Source organism: Triticum urartu, unplaced genomic scaffold, assembly GCF_056163025.1.
Source record: "Triticum urartu cultivar PI428250 unplaced genomic scaffold, HENAU_Tu73 scaffold1, whole genome shotgun sequence".
Classification (NCBI taxonomy): Eukaryota; Viridiplantae; Streptophyta; class Magnoliopsida; order Poales; family Poaceae; genus Triticum; species Triticum urartu.
Window position 1 is genome coordinate 3,206,943 of NW_028259461.1, and position 12,071 is coordinate 3,219,013.

The following is a 12,071-nucleotide window of genomic DNA, read 5'->3' on the forward strand; positions in this document are numbered from 1 at the left end:
GTCCATAGACCGCCTAATTGACACCAACGAGTAAAATCTCCTTGTGCTTCGGGCCCCCATAGTAGCAACAAAGAGTGTGCTAAACTATTGGCAGGGGTAGAAACTGCTGCGGTTAAGAAATTACAACCTTCCAAATAGGAACTAGCCAATCCATGGGTATACCAAGAAGTTACAAAAGTTGTCCCTGTAAACCAACCCCCTAAAGCGAAATAAGCACAAGGAAAGAGCAATAGGCCAGACCATCCTACAAAAACGAAACGGTCCCTTCGTAACCAGTCATCCATAGTATCAAATAGATCATTTTCTTCTTTAGGAATTCTACCAAGGGCTATAGTCATAGTGATCCTCCTATTCAATTACTTCAACCATTTCCGAGCACCTCATATCACTTTCCAAGGCATATGATAGTTTTATTATCTGTGGACGATTTCTTTCTCGTTCAATGCCCTTTTTCAATGGTCTCGAAGAGAGAAATTTCCCATTTTTATCTATGGAGTCACAGTCACAACCGAGGTCGTGGTAAATCCATGAATTTGATTCGATTTGTTTTTCTTATACTATTTATTTGTTTTTCTTATACTATAGAAATAGAAATAAATTGTTTTTCTTATACTATAGAAAGAAATAAACCTTTGAATTCAGCATTATTCCAAGACTCCTATTTCAAAGTCTATCTTTTAAGGGAAAAATGCAAATAAAAGTAACCCTTCTTTTCCCATTCCCTCTCTATTGCATGGGTGGAAGAACTAAAATAATAGAGGATTCTGAAAAAAAAAAATGGACCTTCGAAATCCAATTTTATGTGTAGCGCAAAGGAGTTGCGATTTCTTCTTATTCCTATAGAACATCTAGTAACAAGAATATGAAATCGTAAATAGCGAAAAATTCTTGTCTTGCGCGGTCTAAGTCTAAGGAAATAAAAAAAATTCGCTTATACAATTTCATCTACATCGAATTTATATATCAGAATAGCGGATAGAGGCATCATTAAAGGAGTCAGGTCTACTTACTTTATGCTTCTTTCCAATTTTATGGTGGATTTGATAAGAACCCTTTTTGCTTTCTTGATAAATAATCGACAAAAAAAGCGTTTTTTTTATATAACCTGCTTGTTTTATTATAATTATAACAAGTCCTATATGGAAATGCCCGCTAAAGAGAAAATCTATTTGATTGTCTCTCGGCCAATATCGATTTTTAGAAAGAAAAAACAAGAATTTTCTTCTTTTTTTATTAACATTAAGAAAAAAGAATATAATTAAAATGGAATTGGCAATATAATTTTTATAGACTTTTGAAAGAAAAAAAAGGGGTTTTTTGCAACCGTTATTTCTTATTTCTTGCCTATATCATATCACGGAAACCTTTCGCTTTGGAACGTGGAGAGATGGCTGAGTGGACTAAAGCGGCGGATTGCTAATCCGTTGTACAATTTTTTTGTACCGAGGGTTCGAATCCCTCTCTTTCCGCTCCCTTGGATCATTTGGGACTTTCGAATTGGAAAGAATTCTGACCCCCGGATTTTCTCATAGATAAATGTACGAAACAAATCCAATAAGAAAAAAAAAAACTGAATTTTTACTCCTCGCGTCCAGGATTCCGTCCTGGGTCATTAGATAAGAATCCAAAGATAAAGAGTGAAACAAAGAATATCACTACTGTATAAACAAAAAGTTTGAGAGTAAGCATTACATAATCTCCAAGATTTTTTTTTAAGGAATAGATTACCAGTTTTTCCTTACCACACGGATCCACTAGGATGGTTTTTTTTTATACCTAAAAATGCAAAAAAGAATTCTTGAAAAAAATTGCAAGAATTCTTTTATAATAAGCACTCTTATCAATAGCAAAAATAGGGTTAGGTGGTTAGGTATTGTGTAGGTACCTTTAGGTACCTGCTCAACCTAGGTGCAGGGGAGTAGAAAGGCTGATCCAAATTTATTGCTGTAGCTACCCATTCAATGTAGAAGAATTTAAATTTTAGAATCGAAGGTTCATAATATAAAAATATAAAACTTCTCGGCTTTTACCCATTTTAAAATTTTTTTGGAATGAACACATCATTCAATTTGGCATACAGAGTACTAAAGATTTCATCGAAAACTTACAGCAGCTTGCCAAACAAAGGCTAATAGAAAAAAGAATAGAGGTATAACAGGCATAATATCCACGATTGGATTGAAAATAGCATAAGCTTCGGGTAATTTGGCAAAGAAAAAACTAGTAGGATAAAGAACAGAATTAAAACAGATACAGGTTAAACTAAGTATATTAGGCATAACAAGCATTTCATTCTTGTAGAGTAAATAATTGGATTTTTCTTGAGTTATTTTTTTAAGGGAAAGAAGGAAAAGGCAGATTCAAAATCTTTTTTCTTCGGACTTTCCCAAACACAAAATACCTCCTTGTATTCGCACTCTCAAATGAGAGTGGAATAAATTCGACTTTCATATAATATCTTAATAGAATTCCATGTAATGATCAATGCATTTTTTTGATTCTATATTATCCGCATGTGTAGAATACTAGCAAGAGAATATCCCTCCTTTTTTATGTAATTGAAATGGTATTGACGAATAACAAATAAACATACTAGTGTTTATTAGTGTCGCATAAAACCCGAAATGGGGCGTGGCCAAGTGGTAAGGCAGCGGGTTTTGGTCCCGTTACTCGGAGGTTCGAATCCTTCCGTCCCAGATTGTTTCTGATGAAACAAACGGTGAAATCATATAGTATTCCGTACGAGACAAAAGTTTATTAAAGAGAATAATGATATCTTATTCTTTCTCAGAAAACATAATAAAGTCTTAAGTCCAGTCAAATTGACTATCTTTATTTTCATGAAAAAATGGGATCTATCAAGCACATTCAGGATATGCCTCTACTATAAAATCACTTAGTCATATTTTTTTCTTCCTTTTGGTATTCGAGTTGAAGAAGTACGAGAATTCTATAACTACCAAAAACTTTCAATCTTTTCATTGGAATAGTTTATTTAGTTATTATAGTTAATTGTTTTTGGTACTGAAAAAATATATTACTACTAGAATTCTAATTCTAGTAATTAAATTAATTAAACTTTTTTGGAGGTTGATAGTTTATTTATTGAGGAAGAGTCAATCCTTCTTTTCTCACTTCAAGATTGATCATCTCGAGCCATCCGTTGAGGGTGGAAATTTAAGAATAAATAAGTTTTAAGCAAACTTGTTTAGTCGTCTTTTTCAAACTATGTTTCATTCATATGATAGAATTTTAATATGGGTTTAAATAAATTGGATCTTGGCGGAGGCTTCCCGGATAAATACTTACTTTCTTTTATCCATATTGCTCCATAGATAGCAAGTTTTAATTAGTATAAAAAAACTAAACCAATGACTATTCATGATTCCATCCATATTGGATCAATTCTCTATACCACTTTGCAATGAAAAGAGGAATGTTTGTTATGGTAAAACTTCGTTTAAAACGATGTGGTAGAAAGCAACGTGCGACTTGAAGGACATGATCGATTGTGGATTTTGCTATCCATCATTTTCCATAGTAATGAAAATGCTCTTGGCTCGACATAGCCTGTTCTATTCGTTCCGAACCAAATTTGCGCTGGGTTTAAGTAACATAGTACACGATGGAGCTCGAGAGGACAGAATTTTTTTTATCAAGGGAAAGAATCTAGGGTTAGTGAAAACTAATAAATTAGGCCAACTTTGTCAGTCTATCCTTAATATAGAAATAAATCGAAAGGTTAAAATAAGAAGAAAGTCCAATAAAAGTATATCAGAATCAATCCCTCTTATTAGATTTCTATAGAAGAGATAAATGCTTTATCGAAGGAAATAAGAAAAAAGGGTATGTTGCTACTCTTTTGAAAGAAAAAAATAGGAATTCCCGAAGTAATGTCTAAACCCAAGGATTTCACAAATCAAAGATAAAGGATTCCAGAACAAGTAAACACAATTTTCAATTGTCTCAACAACAGAGTTGGATTAGAATAAGGAATAAAAGTCAATTCGTTCGAAATGAGACAAAGAAAAGAGTTTAAAGACGACTCAAAAATTTTGGAAGGATTTTGCCTTCGAAGTTTGTCAGGCAAAATTAGCCCACTTGAGTCATGAGTATAAATGAAATTTGTTTTTTCTGTAAGGAAATTAATGCACGTCATAGTCTAATTTCTATTATTATCGACAGAAATTCGAATCATTTTCTCGAGCCGTATGAGGAGAAAACCTCATATACGTTTCTAGGGGGGGGCGTTGTTTATCTACATCTATCCCAATAAGCTGTCTATCGAATCGTTGCAATTGATGTTCGATCTCGAAGAGAAGGAAGAGATCTTCAAAAAGTAGGTTTTTATGATCCGATAAAGAATCAAACTTGTTTAAATGTTCCAGCTATTCTCTATTTCCTTGAAAAGGGTGCTCAACCAACAAGAACTGTTTATGATATTTTAAGGAAGGCAGAATTCTTTAAAGAAAAAGAAAGAACTTTGAGTTAATTGAAGAACTAAATGAATCAAAAAATAGGATAGGAGAAGATTATTAGTATTCCTAGTTGTCTAATTATTTAGACACAATTTACCTCTTTTTTAATCCTATTTGGATTTATATTATATCGTGCCAATCCAACATAAGCCCCTATTTTATTTACTTTTTCTATCTAATTTGTTTTCTTACCATTGTATTTCCATTGACAAAGGTCTATTGAACAAATAGAATTTGTAGATAGATGGGTCTCTTTATCCTCACTCCATATTCAATTTTTCCGCCTACACTTCGCTCAAATGATAAGGGTGTTCCTCTTGCATGTATTCTCATACAATATAATATATATTTTTTATAATATATATTTTTTGTTAATAAAAATCGCTAAAAATAAGGAGAATTTGGCCATCGTGATTAGGGTCGCTCTTTTTTTAACTTTACTTTAGTGGAATTTCACCGGACCTGTTCGTTTTGGCATTTGAGTGTTTTTCATGGTCGATAAAAAAAATCTTTTGATGTCTTGCTAGTTCAATGTTTTGACAGAAGCGCGCGGTGTAATTCCATTGATTTTTGGATTTCGATCGTATCTAAGATCCTTTTTTTATCTGGGTTGCTAACTCAATGGTAGAGTACTCGGCTTTTAAGTGCGACTATGATCTTTTACACATTTGGATGAAACAACAAATTCGTCCAGACTCTTGGTAGAGTCTAGAAGACCACGACTGATCCTCAAAGGTAATGAATGGAAAAAATAGCATGTCGTAATAAAATCAATCTTTTTTGAATGGAATCCAAAATTACGATTTTCTGGGTCTAATGAATAAATGGATAGAGCCTGGCTCCAATTCTGGTAAAATAAAAAGCAACGAGCTGAACTTCCTAATTGGAATGATTCCCCGCTCTAATTAGACGTTAAAAATAGATTAGTGCCGGATGCGGGGAAAGGTTGGGTTTTCCTATGAGTGGACCCTTTATTTTTTCTTTTTTTTTTTAGAAATCCTAATTATTCTTGATTATGGATTGAATAAGGGATGTTATGGATTGAATGTGTAAAAGAAGCAGTATATTGATAAAGAGGCTGTATTCCAAAGTCAAAAGAGCGATTGGCCTGCAAAAATAAAAAACTTGTTCTGTTCTTTTTTTTTAATTAGAACAAACATAAACTAATTGGGTAGAAAAGGAGCAGAAAAAGATCTGTGGATTAGACTCCCTTTCTTTCCAGGGTTTGTATTAAAAATGCAACACCCTGTTCTGACCATATTGCACTATGTATCATCATTCGATAAACCGAGAAATGCTTCTTCTCTCTGATTCAAGTAGAAATACAAATGGAAAAATTCGAAGGGTATTCAGAAAAACATAAATCTCGTCAACAATACTTTGTCTACCCACTTCTCTTTCAGGAATATATTTATGCATTTGCCCACCATTATGGATTAAATGGTTCTGAACCTGTGGAAATAGTTGTTAGTTGTAATAACAAGAAATTTAGTTCACTACTTGTGAAACGTTTAATTATTCGAATGTATCAGCAGAATTTTTTGGATAACTCGGTTAATCATCCTAACCAAGATCGATTATTGGATTACAAAAATTATTTTTATTCTGAGTTTTATTCTCAGATTCTATCTGAAGGGTTTGCGATCGTTGTGGAAATCCCATTCTCGCTACGGGAATTTTTTTGTCTGAAAGAAAAAGAAATACCAAAGTTTCAGAATTTACGCTCTATTCATTCAATATTTCCCTTTTTAGAAGACAAATTTTTGCATTTGGATTATCTATCACATATAGAAATACCCTATCCTATCCATTTGGAAATCCTGGTTCAACTCCTTCAATACCGTATCCAAGATGTTCCATCTTTGCATTTATTGCGATTCTTTCTCAACTATTATTCGAATTGGAATAGTTTTATTACTTCAATGAAATCCATTTTTTTTTTTCAAAAAGAAAATAAAAGACTATTTCAATTCCTATATAACTCTTATGTATCAGAATATGAATTTTTTTTGTTGTTTCTTCGTAAACAATCTTCTTGCTTACCATTAGCATCTTCTGGAACTTTTCTGGAACGAATCCACTTTTCTAGGAAGATGGAACATTTTGGGATAATGTACCCTGGTTTTTCTCGGAAAACCCTATGGTTCTTTATGGATCCTCTTATGCATTATGTTCGATATCAAGGAAAGGCAATTCTTGCATCAAAAGGCACTTTTTTTTTGAAGAAGAAATGGAAATGCTACCTTATCAATTTCTGGCAATATTATTTCTGTTTTTGGACTCAGCCGCGAAGAATCCATATAAACCAATTAGCAAACTCTTGCTTCGATTTTATGGGGTACCTTTCAAGTGTACAAAAAAGTTCTTTGTTAGTAAGGAATCAAATGCTGGAGAATTCATTTCTAATAGATACTCGAATGAAAAAATTCGATACCATAGTCCCCGCTACTCTCCTCATAGGATACTTATCAAAAGCTCAATTTTGTACTGGATCGGGGCATCCTATTAGTAAACCCATTTGGACAGATTTATCAGATTGGGATATTCTTGATCGATTTGGTCGGATATGTAGAAATCTTTTTCATTATCATAGTGGATCTTCGAAAAAACGGACTTTGTATCGACTAAAGTATATACTTCGACTTTCATGTGCTAGAACTTTAGCTCGTAAACATAAAAGCACGGTACGAACTTTTATGCAACGATTGGGTTCGGCATTTTTAGAAGAATTTTTTATGGAAGAAGAGCAAGTTTTTTCTTTGATGTTCACCAAAACAACTCTTTTTTCTTTCTGTGGATCACACACTGAGCGTATTTGGTATTTGGATATTATACGTATCAATGACCTGGTCAACCCTCTTAATTAATCATTAGACGAAATTAAGAAACAGGAAAGGGTTGATAAATGATCAAGAAAAAACTTTTCTATTTTTCATTCTGAAATGTTCTTTTTATTATAATAAAGAGTAGGTGAATCAACTTACTAATTAAAAAAATTAGTAGAACTTCCTCTTTGGAATAGAAATTGGCTATTTCTACATAGGGAAAGTCGTGTGCAATGAAAAATGCAAGCACGATTTGGGGAGGGATTTTTCTCTATTGTAACAAGGAAGAATTATCTACTCCATCCGACTAGTTCCGGGTTCGAGTCCCGGGCAACCCATATAGAAAAGACCCATCAAAGTTTTTCACTTTGACTCACTTCATTTACAAATACAAAATTATTGGTTTGGTTAATTTAGTTATATGGATAGCTAATCTTTGGGCTGACTTGGTTGACATTGGTATATAGTCTATGTTATACTGTTAAATAACAAGCCTTCTATTATCTATATTCTAGTTAATACGTGTGCTTGGGAGTCCTTGCAATTTGAATAAACCAAGATCTTACCATGACTGCAATTTTAGAGAGACGCGAAAGTACAAGCCTGTGGGGTCGCTTCTGCAACTGGATAACTAGCACTGAAAATCGTCTTTACATCGGATGGTTCGGTGTTTTGATGATCCCTACCTTATTGACCGCAACTTCTGTATTTATTATCGCCTTCATCGCTGCCCCTCCAGTAGATATTGATGGTATTCGTGAGCCTGTTTCTGGTTCTTTACTTTATGGAAACAATATTATCTCTGGTGCTATTATCCCTACTTCTGCGGCGATCGGATTGCACTTTTACCCAATTTGGGAAGCTGCATCTGTTGATGAGTGGTTATACAATGGTGGTCCTTATGAGCTAATTGTTCTACACTTCTTACTTGGTGTAGCTTGTTATATGGGTCGTGAGTGGGAACTTAGTTTCCGTCTGGGTATGCGTCCTTGGATTGCTGTTGCATATTCAGCTCCTGTTGCAGCTGCTACTGCTGTTTTCTTGATTTACCCTATTGGTCAAGGAAGCTTTTCTGATGGTATGCCTTTAGGAATCTCTGGTACTTTCAACTTTATGATTGTATTCCAGGCAGAGCACAACATCCTTATGCATCCATTCCACATGTTAGGTGTAGCTGGTGTATTCGGCGGTTCCCTATTCAGTGCTATGCATGGTTCCTTGGTAACCTCTAGTTTGATCAGGGAAACTACTGAAAATGAATCCGCTAATGAGGGTTACAAATTTGGTCAAGAGGAAGAAACTTATAATATTGTGGCTGCTCATGGTTATTTTGGCCGATTAATCTTCCAATATGCTAGTTTCAACAACTCTCGTTCTTTACACTTCTTCTTGGCTGCTTGGCCTGTAGTAGGAATCTGGTTCACTGCTTTAGGTATTAGTACTATGGCTTTCAACCTAAATGGTTTCAATTTCAACCAATCTGTAGTTGATAGTCAAGGTCGCGTTATTAATACTTGGGCTGATATCATCAACCGTGCTAACCTTGGTATGGAAGTAATGCACGAACGTAATGCTCACAACTTCCCTCTAGACTTAGCTGCTGTTGAAGTTCCATCTATTAATGGATAAGGTTTTTCTGCTAACATATAAGAATTTTTGAAGACAGAAATACCCAATATCTTGTTCTAGCAAGATATTGGGTATTTCTGTCTTTATTTTGAATCTTTTTTTCTTCTTAATCTTTCTATTCAGAATTCAGTTAACGACGAGATTTAGTATCCTTTCTTGCATTTTCATAACTCGTGAAATGCCGAGTAGGCACGAATTCCCCCAATTTGCGACCTACCATAGGATTTGTTATGTAAATAGGTATATGTTCCTTTCCATTATGAATCGCGATTGTATGGCCAACCATTGTGGGTAGAATGCTAGATGCCCGGGACCACGTTACTATTGTTTCTTTCTCCTCCTTCATATTGACCTTTTCTATCTTTGCCAATAAATGATGAGCTACAAAAGGATTCGTTTTTTTTCGTGTCACAGCTGATTACTCCTTTTTTCCTTTTTAAAGAGTGGCATTCTATGTCCAATATCTCGATCGAAGTACGGAGGTCAGAATAAATAGAATAATGATCAATGGAAAAAAGAAAAAAATCCTTTAGCTGGATAAGGGGCGGATGTAGCCAAGTGGATCAAGGCAGTGGATTGTGAATCCACCATGCGCGGGTTCAATTCCCGTCGTTCGCCCATCGCATTATTGCAAATTCCAAAAATGCAATTTTCCATATTCCTAGTTACGTATTTACTTACGGCGACGAAGAATAAAACTATCGCTATATTTTTTCCTTTTCCTAGTTCTTCTTCCAAGCGCAGGATAACCCCAAGGGGTTGTGGGTTTTTTTCTACCAATGGGAGCTTTCCCTTCACCGCCCCCATGGGGGTGGTCCACAGGGTTCATAACTACCCCTCTTACTACGGGGCGTTTACCTAGCCAACACTTAGATCCGGCTCTACCCAAACTTTTTTGGTTCACCCCAACATTACCCACTTGTCCGACTGTTGCTAAGCAGTTTTGGGATACTAAACGGACCTCCCCAGATGGTAATCTTAAAGTGGCCGATTTACCCTCTTTTGCAATGAGTTTCGCTACAGCACCTGCTGCTCTAGCTAATTGCCCACCCCTTCCACGTGTGATTTCTATGTTATGCATGGCCGTGCCTAAGGGCATATCGGTTGAAGTAGATTCTTCTTTTCTCTCAAAAAACCCCTTCCCAAACTGTAACAAGCTTCTTCCAAAGCATACGGCTTTCTAGATGTATATGACGATCTCTAGACAGATGGATCTTATATGAATCATATGATGAAGTACCACATGAGTGGATATATAGGAAAGGAATCCAAATCTGCCGAATCGCTCATGTTATGATCTTCTACATCCTAGGTCTCTGCGTTCCGTCATCTGGCTTATGTTCTTCATGTAGCATTCAGATCGAATGACTCTATGAAATTACGTCGATACTTCCACATATTATGGGTAACGTAGGAGACATCCCTATTTTCCCCCGGGGGTCTTAATTACCACTGCTTAGCTTTCAATTTGCCTCTGACCATCAAATTAAATGTGAATAACCCGTCCTCCTCTCTTTGAAACAAGGGGCGCTTCCGGTTCTGTGCGTGCTTCAAACAATTTTGTCTTCTCCATATTACCATATCTCTAGAGCCAATAATTTTCTATGAGGAACTACTGAACTCAATCACTTGCTGCCGTTACTCAACAGTTTTCTGTTGAGGTCTATCCCGTAGAGGTAGTCAAATTGGATCAGTGATCGATTTCTAGGTTTCGTCGTAAACCTAATTGGTTACTTCCAATTACGTAAATCAATAGTTCAAACCGCACTCAAAGGTAGGGCATTTCCCATTGATATAGGAACTTTTGTACCAGAAACAATAGTATCTCCAATTATAGCCCCTCTGGGATGTAAAATATATCTCTTCTCACCATCCCCATAGTGTATGAGACAAATGTATGCATTTCGATTAGGGTCGTATTCTATGGTTACGATTCTACCAGATATGTCTTTTTGATTCCGTCGAAAATCTATTTTACGGTATAGGCGCTTATGACCTCCCCCTCTATGCCTTGCGGTAATGATTCCTCTGGAATTACGACCTTTACCACAACGGTGCCGTCCATGGATCAAATTATTTCGTGGATTGGATTTCACTTGCCTGTCTACGGTTCCCTTGCGTGTGCTCGGGATAGGTGTTTTGTATAAATGTTTCGCCGTATTATTAAGTATTCTCCTTTAGTTTTTTTCTCTATCTAGAAGTGGAATAGAATAACCCGGTTGAAGGGTAATGATCATACGTCTGTAATGCATTGTATGGCCCAGAATAGGTCCTATTCTTCTACCTTTTCCAGGTAGTCGATGGCTATTCACAGCTACCACCTTAACACCAAAGAAGAGTTCGACCCAATGCTTTATTTCTGTCTTAGTGAATCCCGATTCGACATTAAAAGTATATTGATTCTTTCCCAATAAACGAAGACTTTTTTCTGTAAATACTGCGTATTTGATTCCATCCATAAATCGACTTTCCCTCCTATGCTCTGAGTTCCAGTATCGATAAGAATTCGAGTTCTTATTGTTCTTATGTTATGGTATGAATATACCATACCAATTCGTTATGTATGGATGATGGATGAGATTCCATGGATAGAGAGCCAGTTCCAATAGACTTATGGAATGTTCCCGTTCGTGTGCATCCAGCAGGAATTGAACCCGCAAATTTACCAATTATGAGTTGGGCGCTTTAACCATTCAGCCATGGATGCTTAACAGGGATCATCGTACATCGTAAATAACCAATTTTCATATAGAAAGACATATCATAGAAAAATGAAATCGAAAATATTCCGAGATGGCAAATATTCGGAGATGACTATGAAAACACCTCTCTGGATCCTCGAATTGAAAGAGAGATTGAGAGGGATCAAGAATCCTAATTCTCGCTATTTGGAATGGATCCAATTCTATTGAGTCTGACTCATAGTGATCATTTCTCTTTAGCAAAGAATGACCTTGGTTATCAAAGGATTGAACAACCGGGATCCATTTACTTATGATACCTAGTTGGCATTGATAACAAGGATCTAATGAATTATGAGTTTAATAGATCCTCTTTAGCAGAAAGACGTATATTCCTTGCTCATTATCAGACAATCACTTATTCCCAAACCTCGTGTGGGACTAATCGTTTTCATTTA